We start from the raw sequence: 10064 nt of genomic DNA on the forward strand, positions 1-10064 counted from the left end.
GCCTCTCCCTTTATTGGAATAAAGCAAAAGGACTCCTCTGTCTCCTTTTTGGACATAAAGCTCTGGTGTTTGTGGATTAATTTTCCTACCAGTGCAAACCCCCGGAGCTCTGTGGGAAGCAGGAGGGGTCAGGAGCCCGCAGGGATTTGATGTCAGCGCCAGAGCCCGGAGTGTGCCCAGGGACCGGGGGGCAAAAGCCAAAATGATGGATTTTAGTGGGAGACAAAAGCGAATTCGGGCAGCTTGGTGCTGATGCAGGCCGTGCCTGAGCTCTCCCCGCCCTTCATTTGGGTGTAAATGCTCAGCCTGGACTCAGTGGTGTTAAATTGGGAGACCCGGCTGTGCCCTGACCCTCCCTGCCCCGGGGCTGGTGGGGTCGGGGCTGGATCTGCAATTCCCTCCCTGGCTCCTCACTCACCCCCAGGAAGGTTTGGGATGTTTCAAGTGTTCTTGGAGAGCTCTAATTCGTGCTCTGAATCCTCCTAGGCACCCTCCACATAGCAAACCTCAGTGGCTGGGAGATCTCTCTGTCTCAGTTTCACTAGAGAAATAATATAACTATAACTATAACTATAACTACAACTATAACAGTTATAACGATAACTAACTATAACTATATATCTATAACTATAACTATAACTATAACTATAACTATAACTATAACTATAACTATAACTTAGTTATAACTAACTATAACTATAACTATAACTATAACTATAACTATAACTATAACTGTAACTGTAACTGTAACTGTAACTATAACTATAACTATAACTATAACTGTAACTGTAACTATAACTATAACTTAGTTATAACGATAACTAACTATAACTGTATAAATATAACTATAATTATAACTAACTATAACTATAACTCAGTTATAACTATAACAAACTATAACTATATAACTATAACTATAACTTAGTTATAACTAACTATAACTATAACTATAACTCAGTTATAACTATAACTATAACTATAACTATAACTGTAACTATAACTGTAACTATAACTATAACTTAGTTATAACGATAACTAACTATAACTATATAACTATAACTATAATTATAACTAACTATAACTATAACTATAACTTAGTTATAACTAACTATAACTATAACTAATTATAACTAACTATAATTATAACTACTATAACAACTATAACTAACTATAACAATTCATATAAATATATAAATATCTAAAATATAAACATATGTAAATACCTACTTCTAAATCTACATCTATATCTAGATATTAAATCTAAATATAAATATAATTTTCCCACAGGTTGTGTGGAGCTTTGGGCTTCTGGCTTTGACACCCTCACCAAATCATTAACAGTTAATGAAGGTGCTGGGTCCTGGACATGCTCAGAAGAGGAGAACTTCCCTACCAGACATGGAGACAGTAGAAAATCAGGGATTTGGGAGGAAAACTTGGAAAGATACGAGGGGAGATAAAGAGCAAATCTGGTTTAATATCAGTTTGTGAGAGGACCAAGCTGCTGCTGTAAAACTACCTTGGAAAATATCCTCAATTGTTTCAAGATATTTATTCTCAGTTGATATTTTTTATGGAAGTGCTGTTGTAATGAGGAAAAAGAGCACCAGATTAGCTGGGACCTTCCATCCTGATGTCTCTGTGCAGTGAATCTGCTGCTGAAGGGGCTGTAAAACCCAGGGGCTGGCTGGGCTTCAGGGCTCTGGGTGGACCTGGATGGACCTGGGATGGACCTGGGTGTAGTTGGGATTGACTGGGATGGACCTGAGATGGACCTGGGTGTAAATGGCGTGGACCTGGGATGGATCTGGATGGACCTGGATAGACCTGGATGGACCTGGGACGACTTGGATGGACCCTGAATGGACCTGGGTGTAAATGGGGTGGACCTGGGATGGACCTGGGTGGACCTGGATGGACCTGGGATGGATCTGGATGGACCTGGATAGACCTGGATGGACCTGGGACGACTTGGATGGACCTTGGATGGACCTGGGTATAAATGGGATGGACCTGGATGGACCTGGGTGTACCTGGGATGGACCTGGGATAGATCTGGGATGGACCTGGATGTAGCTGGGTGTACCTGGGATACTCAATGCCCTCCCAGCTGCTGTGCTGGGCCCTCCTGCACCACAGGGCCCCCAGAAGTGCTGTCAGAGGTGAGCCATCTCCTCAAACAGCATCCTCTGCCTTGGGGGCTGATGTTTTCAGGGTTTCTCTGTGCAAAGCTTTGCCTTTAAGCCTCTGGAGCACCTCACAATGAGGTTGTGTCCACACCCCTGGGAGGTGACAGCCCCTGTGGCTGGCATTGCACCTCTGCTCTTTGCCAGCCCTGTGCTGTGCAGGAAGGGGCTGTTTGCTGTCTCTGTGTTTGTCCTTTGGGTGGAAACTTCCCCTGAGGAAAAAATCTGCCATGGTTGGGGTGGTGTCTGGAGCTCAAGGTCTACTGGCTTAAGGAAAATCAGCTTTTCCCAGTTATTTGCAAGGCTTCCATAATTCTTCACAAATTATGGGCCACACAAGGGCTGTGGGGGTTGGTTAAGCTTTGGGAGGCTCAGGCTGAGCTCAGGGCAAGGCTCTTCCCCCAGAGGGTGCTGGCACTGCCCAGGCTCCCCAGGGAATGGGCACGGCCCCGAGGCTGCCAGAGCTCCAGGAGCCTTTGGGCAGCGCTGCCAGGGATGGACAGGATGGGGCTGCTGGGGGGGCTGGGCAGGGACAGGGGCTGGGCTGGGGGATCCTGGTGTATCCACATTTCCCTTCCCAGAGAAAAGCAAGGCACGACTTCCCAAGAGTATTTCAGAGAATGTGAATCTCAGAAATAATCTTGGGAACTCTTGCTTTTCTCTGTGAAGCCTTGCTTTTCTCTATGAAGAGAAATGTGGCTACGTCCTGGTGGGTCCCTCCCAGCTCAGGGTGTTCTGTGGTTCTGCCAGCTCAGATGTTCCTGGATGTGCAGTGGGAAGGGAGGTGCAGTGTTGGGGAAAATGAAACAGGAAAGCCTTATAAATGTGATTGTCTGGCAAAGGGTTATGAGAATATGGAAACTATAAGGGAGATTGAAATGAAAGCAAGCTTTGAGATCCCTCAGTTACTGAACACCTGGAAAACAATGGTGTGGCCAGCTGAAGGTGATCCCCTTTTGATGGAACAACACCCTCTGCTTGCAGACAGGCCCAAGGGTCAGAGCAGACCCTGCCAGCTTGGCAGAAGGGCCCAAAGAGGAGTTTGTAGGGTTTAAAATGTAACACAGGATGGTAATGGAATGATTCTTATAGGCTGTATGTAAATGCTGTAGGATTTGTATCTTGTACTAGATTGGTTGGTGAGAATCAGAATATTCAACACAGAAGAAGATTTATGGTATTGTAACGGGAACCTCGCTCTCTTACCCCCTTTAGTCTCTTACCCTTTTACTCTCTCACCCTCTCATCCTCTCTCCCCCTCTCTTCTCTCAGTCCTGCTCTGAGCTGTGCCTGGCAGCTCCCAGCAGGGCCCTGCCCCCAGGCCCTTTGCAATAAACCCCAAGTTCCAGCCCTGGCTCCAGAGATCTCTCATCTCCATCCATCCCCACTGTCCCACCCCCGACCCTCTGACAGTGCAGGTCCCCAGGGGGCTCCTGGTGCTGATCCTGCCCCAGCTGGGTTCCCTGGCTGATCCCATCTCACCCCACAGCCCTGCACTGAAGGAATCTCCCCTTGCCATTCCTGGCTCCTGCTGGTGCTGGCAGAGCAGGGGGACACAAAAGGGGTCCCTGGGAGCCCCCCTGCCACCCCCCAACTGAAACATTTCTCTGGACCAACAGTTTTGCTGCATATTGGAGTCTGTTAAAGGAATTCAATTTGGAGAACACCACACCAGGCAGAGGAGGAGGAGATGGGCAAAACATTATGGCTAAATAATTCCAATTAACCATTCCAGACCTTTCTGGCTAATTCAGTTGGAGTAAGTGTTGCCTGGTGTAGGGATCTGCAGGGCTGAGATCCTCCCACAGCTCCAGGGAATGTCTGGGATGCTGAGGGCTGGACTGGACCCGAGGAGAGCCTGGTTTGATGTGATTGAGCTTTACTTCTTGAAACAGAACAGAGAAGGAAGAATCTGGACTGTGAAGCAGAGCTCGGGTACCTCTCCTGCAGCCACTTCCCTTGGCACATAAAATAATTTCCAGGCTAATTCCTAAATCAGTGTAAACATCAAAGCAGTGCCTGGAATGGGGCAAATGATCCAGCTCAGCTCTGCTGTGGAAAAACAACCCAGATCCCAAAGTGAAGCTTTACCAGAAGGCTGGAGATCAGCCCTGTGCTCTAAAGCCAGACATTTGTGGTAGAGAAACTTAATTTCACTCTTCAGGTTATTGATTATTCTTCTTTGACTCTCTAAGGAGCTGCCCCTGCTATTGAGACCAACAAGTGCCAGGCTATTTGCTTTCTCCAGCTGCATTTCAGGGCCATGCCCAGATTTGGATCACAGGAATATTTACTCATCACTGAGTGCTAAAAATTCCTGAGATTTCAGCTCAAAATCAAAGGAAGCTCAAGCACGTGGAGGTTTGGGAAGTGCTTTGCAGCTCTGTCTGGGTTTTACCCTCCCCAAATCTCTGCCAGAATCACAGAATGTCCTGAGCTGGGAGGGACCCACGAGGATCACCAAAGTCCAGCTCCTGGCCCTGCACAGAGCAGCCCCACAAATCCATCCCTGTTCCTGCAGGGAACATCTTCCCTGAGCTTCCAAACCATTCTCATTCCTTCAGTCCCCTCCTGTGACATCCCAAAAAAGTGACAATAAAGATTCAAAAATTGTTGTGGGTTTGGTTTTTTTCCCTCTCCTCCAAATGTTTTAATAGCTTCGCATGCCTCTTGTCTGAAAACATCTTCCCTCTTGTTTTCCTTCTTGGTTGAAAATCTTGATTTTGATTATGAATTCCTTGGGTCACAGCCCCTGTGTCTGTGTAAGTTCATGAGGTTTATGGTCACTGATTCAAAAACCTCTGGGAGAAAACTCCCAAATCTTTTGGTGCCTTTGTTTTTCAGCATAATGGAAAACACTGGTTTTCTGTTTGATCTATCATCTTCTCCATGTTTTTGTGTTTTTGTTCTCTAATTTGATATTTCTCTCTCCCTTCTCCCTTCTGAGGCTTCTCCCCTCTCTGGGTCTGTGGGGGGGAACACAAAAATCCTGGATTTTCTCTGAGCAGCAAAGGCAGCTCCCACCCAGGGTGACCCAGCCCAGAGCTGCTCAGGCTCTGCTGGGGCTCAGGGCTTAAAACCAAATTGTTGCTGCTGTTTAACAGCAAAAAAAGATCCTCAAGTGCCATTAGCCGGGGGGTTTTGCTGTTCTGAGACCTCCACCTCCCCACATGTGAAGGAACCCAGAATTGGGTTTTTTAGGGGTTCTGCAGAGGCTTTTTTTTCCCTCCTTCTCTTTGCAAAGTAGCTGGGCTCTTGATCTTGGTTCACGAATCTTCGCTCTGCTGGAGAGATGCAGGTCTGGAAGCTGTCAAGGAGCCTCTTTTATGAGCACTTGAAAGCAAAAAAAAATATAAAGAAATGGGTGCTTGAAGAGTAGATGGGACTAATGAAGCTTTTTTATCTTGGCAATTTGTGTCTACACAGAGTGGGGGCAAGGGGAATCCTACAGAGTGTTGCAAACCCATGTAGGGTAAGGCAGTTAATAGGATGAAAATGAAATCAATATCCAGGGCTTAATTAAGCAGCTGTTTTTATTCACAGCCCAGGAAAAATCCCCCCCACTCCCCAGATCTGAGGTGCCAAACACTTGCTGGATTGCAGCCTCACAGGGGCTGTGTCCTGCAGGTCCCTGACAGCCCAAGGGGCTTGGCAAAGTTATTTCTGGCTGTTCCTACAGGAAATAACAAGAGGAGAGGGCAACAAGGGAAGAAATGAGGATGCAGCCCAATGGCTTCAAACTGAAAAGAGTAAATTCAGCTGGATATGAGAAAAAATCATTCTAGGAGGGTGGGCAGGCCCTGGCACAGGGTGCCCAGAGCAGCTGGGGCTGCCCCTGGATCCCTGGCAGTGCCCAAGGCCAGGCTGGACAGGGCTGGGAGCACCTGGGACAGTGGGAGGTGTCCCTGCCATGGCAGGGGTGGAACGAGGTGATTTTTAAGGTCTCTTCCAGCCCAGAACATTCCATGGTTCCAGGGTTCCATGGCACTGGCACTGGGGTGGGATGGGATGAATTTTTAGGTCCCTTCCATCCCAAAGCACTGTGACATTCTATGATCCCATGATATTTGGGACCAGTCCCAAACCCCAATCACTTCCTGAGCAGGGCCTTGTAGAGCCAAGGTGGGATGAGAGGGAACAGCCCCTGGGTAGGTCTGAGCTCTTTTGCTTTCGTGCCTCTTGCAGAGCCAGCCTGATGTGTTTATTTCTCAGTGAAGTGAGAAATGCAGCTGTTCCCAAGAACTAATCCTTTCATAAACTTCTGAAATAGGAACAGTACAGACCCACTAAAGAGAAATATTCTAAACAGTGACTGGGCTGCTCAGATACTGGGTGTTACTGAATGCTTCAGGACTAGAGCAAGCAACCAATTTCTGATTACAGCACTGATGTGTTGTTGTTATTGCTGTTCTGGTCACCTATAAAATGAACAAGGCCCTTGGAAATGTTCAGAACTGGAGGGCTGAGGACCACAGGCAGTGTGAGCATGGGCTGGACCTGCTGTTTGCAGGGGAGGCTGCTGGAGCTGGGTGTAAATGGAAGAGCAGAAATGTTCCCAAATATCCTGCAGGGCTGTCCCCCATCCCAGCAGGGGTTGACACCTCAGTGTGGGCAAAATGGTCACGTTCCTCTCAGATTTCCTCTTCCCAGGCAGGGGAAATCAGTCTCAGGGATGTTTGCTGGTTTAGATGGGATTGGTTTCACAGGTGACTGCCCCAGTCTGAGCCCTTTGCTGCTGCTGGGATTCAATTCCTGCTGCTCCCAGCTCTCCCAGCTTTTGGGAACCACCTTTCCTGCAAGGTGAGCTGCTCCCTGGACAGCAGAATCAGCTTGTGTGGCTCTGGCTGCCTGTTCCATGCTGTGCTCCCTTTTCCTGCCCTGCTTGTGCTGTGCTCAGTGGGGCTCACCTGGGCTGTGTCCCCCCAAATCCTGCCTGAGGGGCTCTTTGGGAGCAGGGAGTGATCCTGGCAGCTTTGGGAGCACAAGGATGGTCCCTTCCCCTTTGTCCCCGCTCAGCTCAGCCCCCAAAACCAATGGGGACTTGTCATGGGTGTTTTGAGGTCACTGCCACAACCTTGCTGCCTGTGCAGGAGGTGCCACCACCTTTGCCCAGCTCCCCAAGTCCTGCTCCAGCAGGAGCTGCCAGGGCTCTGAACTCTGTCCTTGCTGCTCTAAATTGTAAAGAACTCACTCTGTTCCCACCAAACCCTTCTGGTGATCCACTGACCCCTGCTCCAGGTGGTTTTGGCCTCATTTCTCACTGGACAAATGACCTGTGGGGCGGTGGCAGTGCAGGGAGCTGAGCAATTCTCATTTCCAGTCCATCCCTCTAATTCTCCCATTCCAGGAGAGGATGTCAAGTGCATTCTGAAATCCCCATTCCCTGGCAGGGAAGCTGTCCCTCCCCTGAAGAATTGGGAGCTGTAATTACTGTGTTTAACTGGCAGAGATGCCAGGGCTGCAAATCCTGGCTGTAGATCTGGATTTCTCCAAGGAACAGCAAACACCATCACTCAACACGAGGGAGAGGCAAAAATCCAACCTGGGGAGAGGAGCAGCCCTGGCTGCATCCAAAGCTCACTGAAGGAATATTTGATCTGAGGATCACAGAGGTTTCTTGGATCTTCAAGAAAGCATCAGACACTGGGCATGAAAAGCAGAGAGAAAGTGCCTGTGCTGGATGGGCTCCTGCCCAGCTGGGCCAGCAGCACCAGCTCTCCTTGGATTTTCCAGCTTTCTTCCTCCAGGAAAAGTCCAAGTCCAGCAGATTGAGATGGGGAAACTGCCAAGGAGAGAGACAGAGGCTGTGGGTGTAGCATTTACATTCTCTGAACAGACATAATTCTCTCTCTCAAGTTTTTTCCTAGAGAAGCACAGAGAGAAAACAATTTTTATCTCTGCTTGCTGCTCCTAGTGTTTTACACATGTAAAATGTGTTAAAAAAATTGTTTACCTAAAAAGACTTAGTAATTAAATTCTAGTAGAAATTATTTATGTTAATTAACCTAACAAGCCCAAACTGTGTAGACTGTCTGTCTACAGTCACAAGTTTTTTAGTTAGTAGTAAATATAATATAATATAATATAATATAATATAATATAATATAATATAATATAATATAATATAATATAATATAATATAATATAATATAATATAATATAATATAATATAATATAATATATGATGATATGATGATATGATATGATATGATATGATATGATATGATATGATATATAATATAATATAATATAATATAATATAATATAATATAATATAATATAATATAATATAATATAATATAATATAATATAATATCTCTAATATAGTTATAATGTAATATAGTATTATTTTAATAAAATAAGTGTTCAGTATTCTAAATCAAAAGAATCAGAGGCAATCATTTCCCAGATGTTGGGGTTCACTTGTTTTTCAATTTGTGGGGTTTGGAATTTTTTAGTTTAGACCATAATAGAGTTTTTTTGTTATTTTACGACCATGGAGAATTTCTGCAATTGCAGAAAACCAAGAGATGGCACAGGAGAAATAATCTAATGGAATTTGCTTTGTAATGAAAATAATAATGCAAGCATGGGCTTGAACTGAACCTTTAAAAATGCACGTGACCTCCCTTTGGAATCCCACATGTTTTCTGAATTACATTCATTTTTGTCTTGCAGAAACTGCAGTGAGATGTAAGAAGCCTTGGAGCTCCAGGACTTGGGTGCCTCTTGCTGAGGTGGTTGTGGAAATCCCACAGGGCTGCAAGCACTTCCTAAAGCTTTGCCTGAGTTTTTAAAGATGGAAATTCTTTAGGGCCCTTGACAGTGTGTTTGTGTTCCAGAAGCTGGCAGTGGGTTTAGTGAAAAGCTGCCAGATCCCTTCAAGGCCCCTCTCTGACCACTGGGCTCCACTTGCTGCCAAAGCTGAGACAAGAAAATGGCCCTCCTGCTCCTAAATCTGCTTTCCTTCACTTTATTTATTGTTTTTAACCCCTGTTCTTGCCAGTTCTTGTGCTGTGAAATTGTCAGCTGTGGTTTCTTCCTGTAATGTCCCATTTTCTGGCATTGCTGGGCCTCTCCTGCATCACTCCCTACAAAAAGCTTGCTCAGCTCTGCTGCATTTGGGCAGTTTTTCCCTCCTTTTGGGGCCAGCCTGTGCAGTTGAGGCACAGGCAGCTGTACCCAGCAAGGTTGGAAACATCAACTCTCCAGCCATCTGAAGAAATAAATGTTTGGTGGTGGCAGTGTGCTCTGTTTGCTGATTAAAATGATTTTCTCAGCAATAGAAGCTCTCAGTGTCTCCTCTGATGTGAGGAGGAATAATTAAGCCCTCTCAGTAATGCAGATAAATAATGCCTTTGGAGAGTCCTGAGTGCAGCATAAATCAGCAGCCGTGCTCCTGAGGTGCCACCGCCCCGTGTCCCCGTGCTGGGGGTGGCAGCAGGCCCTGCTCACCTGCTGGCCCCAATGCCACCTGTGATGGCCCTGCCTGAGGGCTCTGCTGCTGCCCCAGTGTCCCCAGGGCCTGCCTGGCACCCAGCAGGGTTTTATGGAAGCTGCTCGTGGGGATTTGGGGCTGTCCCTCCTCCAAACAGCCCTGCCATGGGGAGTGCTGCCAGCCCCCTGTCAGCTCTGAGGGGAAACCTGGCCTGGCCTGGCAGAATCCAGGCTATGAACACATAAATACATATATATATATTTATTTATTTATTATACATTTACATATATATAGTGTATATATGTAATATATATATACTATAGTTGTATAATATATAGTATAGATATATATTATATTATACATTATAGATGTATAATATATAATATATGTAATATATAAATAAATATTATATAGATAAATATATATTAATATAATATATA

This window comes from Molothrus aeneus, chromosome 19 (assembly GCF_037042795.1).
Source record: "Molothrus aeneus isolate 106 chromosome 19, BPBGC_Maene_1.0, whole genome shotgun sequence".
NCBI classification, from domain to species: Eukaryota; Metazoa; Chordata; class Aves; order Passeriformes; family Icteridae; genus Molothrus; species Molothrus aeneus.